A 12261-nucleotide genomic window follows, 5' to 3' on the forward strand; every position below is an offset into this window, starting at 1 on the left:
GTTAACTCAACATGACTGAGCACAAACATAACTTAGAGAAAGCACATACTTCTCAGCTTCTTGTCTGTCCTGATATGCATTCCCACAAAGGGCTGGTTGCTTTTAGCATTCAATTTCATCATGACCTTTTTTACTTAAATTTATATCAACATTATCATTTTTAGGGAACCATGAAGCCCGAACTTTATATATCCTAGGATTCCACCTGCGGCTTTCACATTCTTGACTTCTTAAAGCCAAGAATTCTCATGCCAGAGCATGAGATATGTTACATTTAAGAAGTCAGGTGAGTTTGTTGAAAAGTCACCACCGTATCAGGAAATCACACATTTGCTTTTCTTACAACTTTTTCATTACAAAAAATGGAGAGTTAGAGAGGACAGATAATTTTCCTCAAAATGCAGTTAAGTAGAGCTCAGTGCAGAGCCAGAATTCTCACCCACCTTGCCTGAACCTAGAGCTTGCGATTGTGCTACCATACTCCATGCCCATCAGCCCAGTTGCAAGAATCTCTTAGTGCAAATGCTAAGATTTGCTATGGTCCACTTGATCCCTTTCAAAGTGGGAGAAAGATCTTGGTGAAGCCATAGGTGGGCAGAATCTTGCAGGATGCTGGGCTGTCTTTAGAGTAGCATTGTGGAGTGCTCCCAGAATATGTGATCAGGAGATTGAGAGGTGTTTTTTTTTTTTTTCCTCCACTTTATCAGCCATCTAAACTTTAAAGTCTTACTTACTCCATCAGTAAAAATCATCCTGCTAATTCTACCTATCCTAAGTATCTCATAGGTTTGTTGTAACAATCAAATGAAGTGTGTGAAAACATTTGGCCATCTACAAGATGCTATGCAAATGACAGGTACTTGTATTTTGATCTGGAGCCAGGCTGGGAGAAGCTGTTTGGAAATCTATTAAAAGAAGTGTGAATTCTCTGTTGTCATACATATTCAAGAAGAAGAAAATTAACAGTTAAAATTAGCCATCAGATTTTTTCTTTTACCAAAGGCAGATTTAGAGCCATATGAAAAGCAGCATATGAAAAGCAGCAGAGAAATGTGAAAAAAAAAAAGAGAAAGCATTGGATGGACTCTTACAGCTCGGGGCTGACCAGTGACTAGCTGTATGATTTTGAGCAAGTTGTCTTCCTTCTCTGTGCTTCAGCTTCTGGATCAAGAAAATGGGAATAATAATATACTGACATCACAGAATTGTTTAAGGACTAAAGAAAAATCACAAGAGATCCATTCTTAAAAGCCTAGCTTCCTCTTACTTTGTAACTATGAAGAAATCACTTAACTATTCTAAGCCCTGGTTTCCCCATCTGTAAAGTAAAGGTAATGTTACTTATGTCAAAGAAATTTTATAAAGTTAAAATGAAAATGCTTTGTAAACAATAGCCATATAAAGATAAAGGATTTACAACACCATGTTGTAGATTCCTGATACTACTGCCTACCTAATGTTAGAGTGTTGCCAACCTTCATTCTTTTTTTTTTTTTTTAAAGATTTTATTTATTTATTTGACAGAGAGAGATCACAAGTAGGCAGAGAGGCAGGCAGAGAGAGAGGGATGCAGGCTCCCTGCTGAGCAGAGAGCCTGATGCAGGATTCAATCCCAGGACCCTGAGATCATGACCTGAGCCAAGGGCAGAGGCTTAACCCACTGAGCCACCCAGGCGCCCGCCAACCTTCATTCTTAAAGAACTGTGAAGTATCTTTCTTATTTTATACTCTCGGGAATCTATGCACTAAATGGTGGACAAAATGTCTGGGAACAAATAATGGTATTTTATTGTATTTTAATATAATGTCAGAAAGACATTTATTATATATATTCACTAATTCTTCCATACTTTATAGCCACAGGGCATAGAGTAACCTCCTATACAACACATGCTAGTTCTTGCAAAGCTTCAGAAGAAACTTTCTCCTTGAGCCATTATAACCCAGAAATATCTATAATTATGATTTTGATGATGATTAGACTATGAATTGCTAGGCCAACAATGAATAAAGTGAAAGACTACAGTGAATTAAGTTCCCAGATGTCCTTCATAAAAATCTGTGTGTGGTGGGAAAGGGGGGGAGGGGTTGGGGGAAGATTGTAAAAGGGGAGAAAAAAAGACAGCTTCTTTTCTTTAACATTTTAAACATTATAGTCACAGTAACTTGCTGAACATCTGACTTAAAAGCAGATAAAGTATGAAATTATTCACATTATAAAAGTATTCATCACACTACTTAGGATAACGTGAACCTGGAGAGTAACAATACTGTTTTGTTTTCTGATAAATTGACTGATAAATTAAAGACAAAGAATTTCAAGTTACTGATGATAACTCTCAATAAAAATTTAAGGCAAAGAAAATATGCCATTAAAGCAACAAAAAGAAATTTACTTGTATGTTTCACTACTGGACATTTGGCATATTTGACAGTGTCAATGGTTCTTTTCTCCATGAGAAGCAGTAACTTGTTAGATAGATTAATGTTTAGAATTTCAAAAACCTCAGGGGCTTAGCACTTCTTTATTTAATCACACAACTAAAAAGGTCCTTATGGATGCTTGCTATATAAAAGATTCCAGGCAAGTCAGTCCACTGGGATTTCTGAGCTCCCCGTGTCACTTACCATTAATGCATCTGAAAACCACTGTGCTACTGGACATGAAGCACTGAGCTTTGTCCTTGCCTGGGGCGTGTCTAATGATATAACACGGGAAGGTCATGGCACTGTGCACTTTGGGATTTCATCCCTTTAAATGGGATTCTAGACAGGAAGAGACTCTCTCACACAAAGGCATTAAAATACTCCAGTTTCCAAGACATTTTGGAGAGAGACAATCACAAGAACAGAGTAAGATTAGTTCTCCTCAGGTGAAAACAAAAAGTGAGGTTAGAATAATGCCATTTTCTCTCTCTCTGTGTTTTTGTTTGTTTGTTTGTTTTCTTTTCTTTCTTTCTTTATTTTTTTTTTTTTTTTTTTTTTTTAAATTTTAAAGATTTTATTTATTTATTTGACAGAGAGAGAAATCACAAGTAGGCGGAGAGTCAGGCAGAGAGAGAGAGAGAAGCAGGCTCCCGCTGAGCAAAGAGCCCGATGCGGGGCTCGATCCCAGGACACCGAGATCATGACCCGAGCCGAAGGCAGCGGCTTAATCCACTGAGCCACCCAGGCGCCCCTCTTTTTTTTTTTTTTTTTTAACTGTAACCCCTAGTAAGGGGAATAGTTTTAATCTGGACAAGAGACAAATACAGTACACACACACACACACACACACACATAAACACACAAAGCTTGCATGTGCACTCAAATAAGAAACAAAAGTTTCATGAATCCAGGATACTGACCCTCTGAGACTTGGGTATTTAACTTCATTTCTACAGAAAGATTTGATTCGAACCAAGTTTTTGGTTCACAACCTGAATCATGATGTTCAATTTAAAAACACTGGGTTATAGCCGATATTCATAATTACTATTTATTATATGAGGCAATGTGCTGAGTAGTTTGCTCACATCATAGCATTTAGACCTCAAAGCAACCATCAGAGATGAATGTTGTCATAGCTATTTCACAGATGAGGCATCTGAAATGAGAACTTGGCTCTGGTTGTGCAGCCAAGAAATGGAAGAGCAGAGACTAGCAGTCAATTCTTTCCAAATCATACTTAGAATTGTACTTCTTATACTACCCAAAAGCCAAAGAATTCTGACTAGAGTGGCACAAAAAGCTGTATATATATATATATATATATATATATATATATATATATATATATATATGGCAGAACCTAATGCATGTTCCATTTTGTTTTTAAGATCATTGTGTATATCTAACATACACTCAATACAGATTTTCTTAGAACAGGGGTTCTTTTTTTTTTTTTTTTCCCAACAAATCTCGCTGTTATTATTATAAGTGACCAATTGCAGAGCTTACTGTGTATGGTTATATTTAGACACTCCAGTAGGATGAATTCTAGCTGGTTACAGAATTTAAAGGCACTTTAGCATGGTAATCAGCCTCTAAAATGGTCCAATGATTCCCTCCTTCTGGTATTCATATCCTTGCACAGTCCCCATCCTGCATTCTACTGGAGTTGTCTGTGTTCCCAAAAGAATATAGCAGAAGAGATATGTCACTTCGATAAAAGACACCACCGCTTCTCTTACTTTCTCTCTCTGATCACTCTGGGGGAAGCCATAGATATAAGCAGTCTAATGCAAAGGGCCACATGGTGAGGCTCTGAAGACTTTGACTAACAGCCAAATGAATGACCTTGGAATGGATTCTCTAGCTGCAGTCAGGTATTTGGAAACCATGGGCCCAGCCAATAGTTTGACTATACCCTCACAAGGAACCCAGGGCCAGAACCACCCAGCTAAGATGTCCCCAGATCCTTGATTCTCAGAAAATACATGACATGATAAATGTTTGATATATTTTTAAAGATTTTTACTTATTTTTTGCACAAGTAGGCACAAGTAGGCAAAGAGGCAGGCAGAGAGAGAGGAGGAAGCAGGCTCCCCGCTGAGCAGAGAGTCCAATGTGGGGCTTGATCCCAGGACCCTGAGACCATGACCTGAGCTGAAGGCAGAGGCCTTAACCCACTGAGCCACCCAGGTGCCCCAGAAGTTTGATATTTTAAGGTACTAAATTTTGGCCCAATTTGTTAAGCAACAATAATTAATACAACAGAGCTTAAGCTTTGTAGGATACTATCTCAACAGAATTTATTTTTTAATTTTTTATTTTTTATAAACATATATTTTTATCCCCAGGGGTACAGGTCTGTGAATCACCAGGTTTACACACTTCACAGCACTCACCAAAGCACATACCCTCCCCAATGTCCATAATCCCACCCCCTTCTCCCAACCCCCCTCCCCCCAGCAACCCTCAGAAATGTCTACCTACATTATATAAGACTTTTAATACCAAAAGAAGCAGTCTAAACGTAACAAGATACTCAAATTGCAAAAATTAAGTAAATAAACTAAATCACAAATGGTATAGGAAATAGTTCATTATTATATTTTAAAGGCAAACTATACAGTCTAGAATAAAAGCTAGTGATATAATTTATTAATCACTGAGATTTCTAAATCCCAAGTTAATATAACAATGTCAGCCAATCTATTAATTGGCATCCTCTTTATTCTTTCCAATCACTGATTATTTAAAAAAATCACTGGCACGTCCCATTTAAAGCTGAATTAGAAAAAAAGAACTGAAACTCACATATGTTGAGTTCTGTTACTATTTGTAGCTTATGGTGGGGCTACTCTGAAATTTGAAAAGTAGACAAAGTGGGTACCATTATTCTTCTTACCTCTCCCTCTGGTGCCTAGGATTCTTATGCTATCTTCCAGCTTCCTAACCCCTTCTACTACAGTATTCACCCAGGTCTGCTTTTCCTCACAATAACTTCTCGTTGCATTAATTTACACAAAAGGATGAATGAATGATTTCCAACTTACCACTCTTCTGGTTATTCAAATTTTTTAAATGATACTTGTTTACTCAATTAAATCCTGCCAAAAGGGATTACTCAATTAATCCCCAAAAGGGATTACAGGGATCATTATAAACTGAATGAAGATTTTGTAATTGAAAATACATCTATCTTACCTATGCCATATGGACCAAAACCGAAATTCTTAGAAAAAAAAATTAACTTGCTTTATGATGATAGAATTGTCATTCAATTACCTATAATTTTGAATACAATTTTTTTAAAAGATTTTTATTTATTTATTTGAGAGAGAGACAGTGAGAGAGCATGAGCGAGGAGAAGGTCAGAGGGAGAAGCAGACTCCCCGTGGAGCTGGGAGCCCAATGTGGGACTCAATCCCGGGACTCTGGGATCATGACTTGAGCCGAAGGAAGTTGTCCAACCAACTGAGCCACCCAGGCGTCCCTTGAATACAATTTTTAAACTTCAGTACTGTTGACATTGAGGGAAGCATAACATTTTGTTGTGTGTGAGTTTTTAGGAGAGCATCTTGTAAATTAAGGGATCTCTAGCAGCATGGCTGACCTCTACCCACTAGATGCTAGTAGCACTCCAGCTGTGACAATCAAAAATGTCTCCAGACATTGCCAAATGTTGCCAAGATTATGGCCAGTTGAGAACCACTAATAAAAATAATTGCTATGTTTTTGAGCAAGTATGCATGTGAGTTTACTAAGGGGATATAAGAAAGTAATTTCCGGAAATGATGTGGGCTTATTCAGGAGGTGACCACTTTCCCAGTACTTCTAAAATTGCAATCATACCATAAAGCCAAATGTGTTTGTCTAATTCTTATCCCACATTCTTGAGTAAAAGGCAGATATTGAAACAACTAATTTTATTTTAAACTTTTAAATTCTATTATTTAATTTATCCGATAACTGAAATTTGGCCATATTTACAGAACACAAACAGACATTCACACACACTGCAAGATCTGGAAAGCGTCAAGGCTGTCTCTCCTGAAATGTCCTCTCTTTAAAGACGAGGGCCCAGAGAAAAGAAGGCCTCACAGAGATTCAATCATTCTGTAAGAATTAGAATCCAAGTCTCTGACCCTCAACTGCCCTTCAGTGAGGTGGAAACAACAAAATATACTTTCATCTGGCTAGCAGCTCACCAACACTACACATAATTTTCTCTGTGCTCCTGTGTTATATACACATACTTTGGGGCAGCAACCAAAAGACATGGGCTTGAACTGTGAACCCTGCCAAGTATTTGCATGACCCAGGGTTAAGGCTCAATTTCTTAGCCTCGGTTTCCTCATCCTTTTTTTTAAAAAAAGATTTTATCTATTTATTTGAGAGAGAGACAGTGAGAGAGCATGAGAGGAGAAGGTCAGAGGAAGAAGCAGACTCCCCGTGGAGCTGGGAGCCCGATGGCAAGACCCGAGCCCAGTACTCCAGGATCATGACCCTAGCGGAAGGCAGTCGCTCAACCAACTGAGCCATCCAGGTGCAGGTTTCCTCAACTTTAACATGGGGATAATACCAAAGTATTGCAAAGGCTTTATTAACTATCATGTGGTTTCAATGTGAATTACCTTATTGTAATGCTAAAATGTTGGCGATATTTATACATATGGTAATGTGAATGCATACTAAAGTTTGTCTTAGATTGAAAAAGTGATAATCCCAATGCTGTCCAAACTAAATTTACAAAGTGCTTCTGCTATTGCTGTGATAAGGTGCTAAAAATGGCCTCTTTGACAAAGCGTAAATCCTTTTCCATTTCCTAACTATTCTTTTCAGTATCTCAATTCCCTACTCTCTTAAGTGGGAATTAACTTCAACACTATTTTTAGTCAAGTACAAAATAGATTTTCTTCATGAATAGGAAACTGCATGTGCAGAAAGTATGTGAATTTTGAAGGAACACTGTCTTTTTGCCAATGTGTCTGTAAGTCACAACATCATATTTAAAATCCAGAGGTTGAATTCTGAAATATGCTAGAACATGAAAAATAGACAATTGACCAATGTGGGAACTGGACAGCAGATGCAGTGATGCTGTGTCTGAGTATAATTATGTTTGCTGTTTTGGAGTATGAAATGAGACACAGATTTAAGGGGTGAAATGATGTTGTTCACAAGAGATAGTTCATGGAAGCAATTCTTCTCCAACAAGGTACTGTTTACCACATGAATCTGAAAAAAAGTTTGATATGTTCTACTCTGACGGAAGCTTTCTTTTCTGGAGGCTCTTAAATACATTCTTTAGTACATCATTAATTTCTGATGGACTGAAAGATTTGTTAGATTTCTCTAAATGCCTCACTTTTCCTTAGGAAACAGCCTAGATTTTCGGAGAAAATCTGATTTTGGAGAAAATCTGATTTACTGTATCTTATAATGTGGTAAAGTACTTAATTAAGAATAAAGAAATAGATGAGCATAGTGATTATTTTTTATTGTCTCTCATTCTTTTAAAAGAGATGACCTAGTTAAAGAGAAATGACTTGGAAAGACACCACCAGTGCTTAGCACCCAACTCCTGAAATGCCTTTTTTTCTAGTGACATTCAGCTGTTTAGTTCTCTTTCCAAAGAATTTCTGAACTTAGCACCACTTCAGTTGGCTGCTTTAAGAATGCTGACCTTAATTCCTATTTAAGAAAGTAAAGGGTTAGGATTAATGTTTCCTTTTTTATATATGCTGCCTTATAAAACCCTTTCTGTTTACTCATAAAAGTTATTTGCCAGCCTTTTTTTTATTGAAAGGATTAAGACAAGATTATTTCCATTCTAAAAGTGTGATCAGATATAGTTGTGGGAAGCAAAAAGGAGACCAAGAGAGCCAACTGCAATAGACTGTAATATGACGCTACAGACTAGATTATCGGGTATATTTATCAGGAAATTATTATAAGATTATAAAGTATAATATTTGCATTTAATTATAATTTACACAATGGCAGTTCTCATGAGGAAATATACGTTTAAAAAAAGACAAACAAATTAAGCCAACATGCTCACATGCACTGTATATTCTGGCCGAGGTCACCAAAGTAGTTGGACAGGTTCTGTCATGCCCAGGGGCACTCAGCCACTGGTGTGGGTGGGTGCCAAAATCAATCCACGTTTAGCTGTGTAAACTTTGGTGCGCATGGTGCAAGACTGAGGTGTTTTCCAATGTTCTCAGACACATTAGATGGGTTAGTGATGGTCCCTTCTGGACTACTTAAGGTCCCAAATGGCCTTTCATCTAATGAGGTCAAATTTTTCCTTTTTAACAATGCTATCAGAGAAAAGGGAAGCTCATGTCTCTAGGCCAAATAATTGACGTGCATTTCCCAACCTGACACTCAGACTCCAAAAAGGACTGGGGAAACCTCTTCTTCACTGTTAGAAATTCTGGTAGAAATTGGGCATCAGAAGATATGTAGCTATGAGAGTAAGAAATACTTAAATCCATCTTTTGCCTAGTCCAAAGCCAAAATAGACTTTAAAACAAAGACTGTAACAAGAGACAAAGAAGGACACTATATAATAATTGAAGGGATAATCTAACAAGGGAATATAATACTTGTAAATATTTATACACCCAACATAGGAGTACCTAAATACATAAAACAGTTAATAACAAAACTAAAAGAAATAATTGATAGTAATACAATAATAGTAGGGGACTTTAACAGCACCCCACTTACATCAATGAGCAGATCATCCATCTAGAAAATCAACAAGAAAATAGTGGCTGTGAACGACACACTGGACTGTAGGGATTTAACAGACATATTCAGAACATTTCACCCTAAAGCAGCAGAATACACATTATTTTCAAGTACGCATGGAACATTCTCCAGAACAGATCATATATTAGGTCACAAAACAAGCCTCAACAAATTCAAGAAGATCAAAGTCATACCACCTTTTCTGAACACAATGCTATGGAATTAGAAATTAACCACAAGAAAATATCTGGAAAGATCACAGATACATTGAAGTTAAATAACATGCTATTAAACAATGAATGGATCAACCAAGAAATCAAACAAGGAATAAAAAAATACAGAAAACAAATGAAAAGAACAACACAATGATCCAAAATCTTTGGGATGCAGCAAAAGCCATTCTAAGAGGAAAGTTTATAACAATATAGGCTAACCCCAAGAAGCAAGAAAAATCTCAAACCACCTAACCTTAAACCTAAAGGAGCTAGATAAAGAACAAACAAAACTCAAACCCAGCAAAAGGAAGGAAATAATGAAGATTAGAGCAGAAATAAAGAATATAGAAGTTTTTTTTTAAATCCCCCAATATAAAAGATCAATAAAAACAGGCACTGGTCCTGTGAAAAGATCAACAAAATTGATAAACCTCTATCAAGAACCCCCCCCCAAAAAAAGAGAGAGAGAGAGAGAGAGAGAGAGAGAAAGCTCCCCAAAACAAAATTACAGGTGAAAGAGGATAAATAACTGACACCACAGAAATACAAATTGTAACAGAATATTATGAAGACCTATATGCCAACAAATTGGAAAACTTAGAAGACATGGATAAATTCCTGGAAATATAAAACCTACCAAAACTAAAGCAGGAAGAATTAGAAAATTTGAACAGACTAATTGCCACCAATGAAAATGAATCAGTAATAAAAGCCTCCTCATAATCAAAAGTCCAGCATCAGAGAGCTCCACAGGTGAATTCTACTAAACATTTTAGGAAGAGTTAATGTCCATTCTTCTCAAATGACTCCAAAAAATACAAGAGAAAGGAAACCTTCCTAATACGTTCTATAAGGCCAGTGTCACCCAGATACTAACACCAGGTAAAGATACTATATAAAAAAGAAAACTATAGGCTAGTATCGCTATGAATATAGATGCAAAATTCCTTAACAAAATACTAGCAAAATGAATCCAACAACAGAGTTAAAAAATCATACACCATGATGAAATGAGATTTATTCCTAGGATGTAAGAGTGCTTTAATATTCACAAAACAATCAGTGTGATATATCACATCAGTAAGAGAAAGAATAAAAGCCACGTGATCATTTCAATAGATGCAGAAAAAGCATTTGACAAAGTACAACTTCCATTCATGGTAAAAACCCTCTGCAAAGTAAGTCTACAGGGGAACATATCCCAACATAATAAAGGGCTTACATGAAAAACCCACAGCCAACGTCATACTCACTGTGAAAAACAGAGTTTTCCCCCTCAGGTCAGGAAGAAGACAAGGATGTCCACTCTCACCACTTTCATTCAGTGTAGTAGCGGAAGTCCTAGCCATAGCATTTAGACAACATAAAGAAATAAAGGGCATTCACATTGATAAGGATGAGGTAAAACTCTCACGATATGCAGATGACATGAGATTAGATATAGAAAACTCTAAAGACTCCTCTGAAAAGAGAACTGTTAAACTAATTCAGTAAAGTTACAGGATATAAAATCAAGGTACATAAATCTATTGCATTCCTATACACTAATAATGAACCAGAAGAAAGTAAAATTAAGAAAACAATTACACATGAAAAAACAATTCAATTTAAAATTACACCAAAAAGAATAAAATATCTGAATAAACTTAACCAAAGAGGTGAAAGGTCTCTACTCTGAAAACAATAAAACACTGACGAGAGAAATTAAAGAAGATGTAAAAAAAATGGGAAGACATTCCATACTCATGGATTGGAAGAACAAATATTATTAAAATATCTATATTACATAAAGCAATCTACACATTTAATGTAATCCTTATCAAAATACGACCAGAACTTTTTGCAGAGCTCAAACAAACCTAAAATTTGTACAGAACCACAAAAGACCCCAAGCATCCAAAGCAATCTTGAAAAAGGAAAGTCGGAGGCATCACAAATCCTAACATCAGGCTATATTTCAAAGCTGTAGTAATTAAAATTATTTATACTGGCATAAAAAATAAACACATAAATGAGTAGAATAGAACAGAAAACCCAGAAATAAACCCACACTTATATAGTCAAATAATCTTCAACAAAGGAGGCATGAATACACAACAGGAAAAAGTCTCTTCAACAAATGGTGTTAGCAAAACTGGACAGCCATATGCAAAAGAATGAAACCAGACCACTTTCACCAACCATAAAAATAAACTCAAACTGGATTAAAGACCTAAATATGAGACCTGAAATCATAAAAATCCTAGAAGAGAGCAAAATAATAATCTCTCTGACATTGAACATAGCAACATTTTTCTAGATATGTCTCCTGAGGCGAGGGAAATAAAAGCAAAAATAAACTACTGGGACTACATCAAAATAAAAAGTTTATGCACAGCAAAGGAAATAATCAACAAGACTTAAAGGCAACCTATTGAATGGGAGAAGATATTTGGAAATAACCTATCCAATAAAGGGTTAGTATTCAAAATATAGGAAGAAATTATAAAACTCAATATCCAAAAAACAAGTAATCCAATTAAGAAATGGGTAGAGGAATTTAATAGACATTTTTCAAAGAAGACATATAATTAGCTAGTACATACTTGAAAAGATGCTCAACATCACTCAACATCAGGGAAATGTAAATCAAAACCACAGTGAGATATCACCTCACACCTGTCAGAATGGCTTAAATCAAAAATACAAGAAACAGCAAGTGCTGACAAGGATGTGAAGAAAAAGGAACCCTCATGCACTGTTGGTGGGAATGCAAATTGGTATACAGCCACTGTGGAAAGCACTATGGAGGTTCTTAAAGAAAATTTAAAATAGAACTACCCTAGGGGCGCCTGGGTGGCTCAGTCTGTTAAGGTCA

General features: G+C 36.3%; 1 protein-coding gene across 4 annotated transcripts in view; it reads right to left on the minus strand.

Moving 5' to 3' along the window:
• The window catches only part of ANGPT1 (angiopoietin 1), a 249404-nt gene that overhangs the window by 108734 nt on the left and 128409 nt on the right, over positions 1-12261 (minus strand). The window lies entirely within an intron of this gene.

This window comes from Mustela erminea, chromosome 16, assembly GCF_009829155.1.
Source record: "Mustela erminea isolate mMusErm1 chromosome 16, mMusErm1.Pri, whole genome shotgun sequence".
In the NCBI taxonomy this organism is placed as follows: Eukaryota; Metazoa; Chordata; class Mammalia; order Carnivora; family Mustelidae; genus Mustela; species Mustela erminea.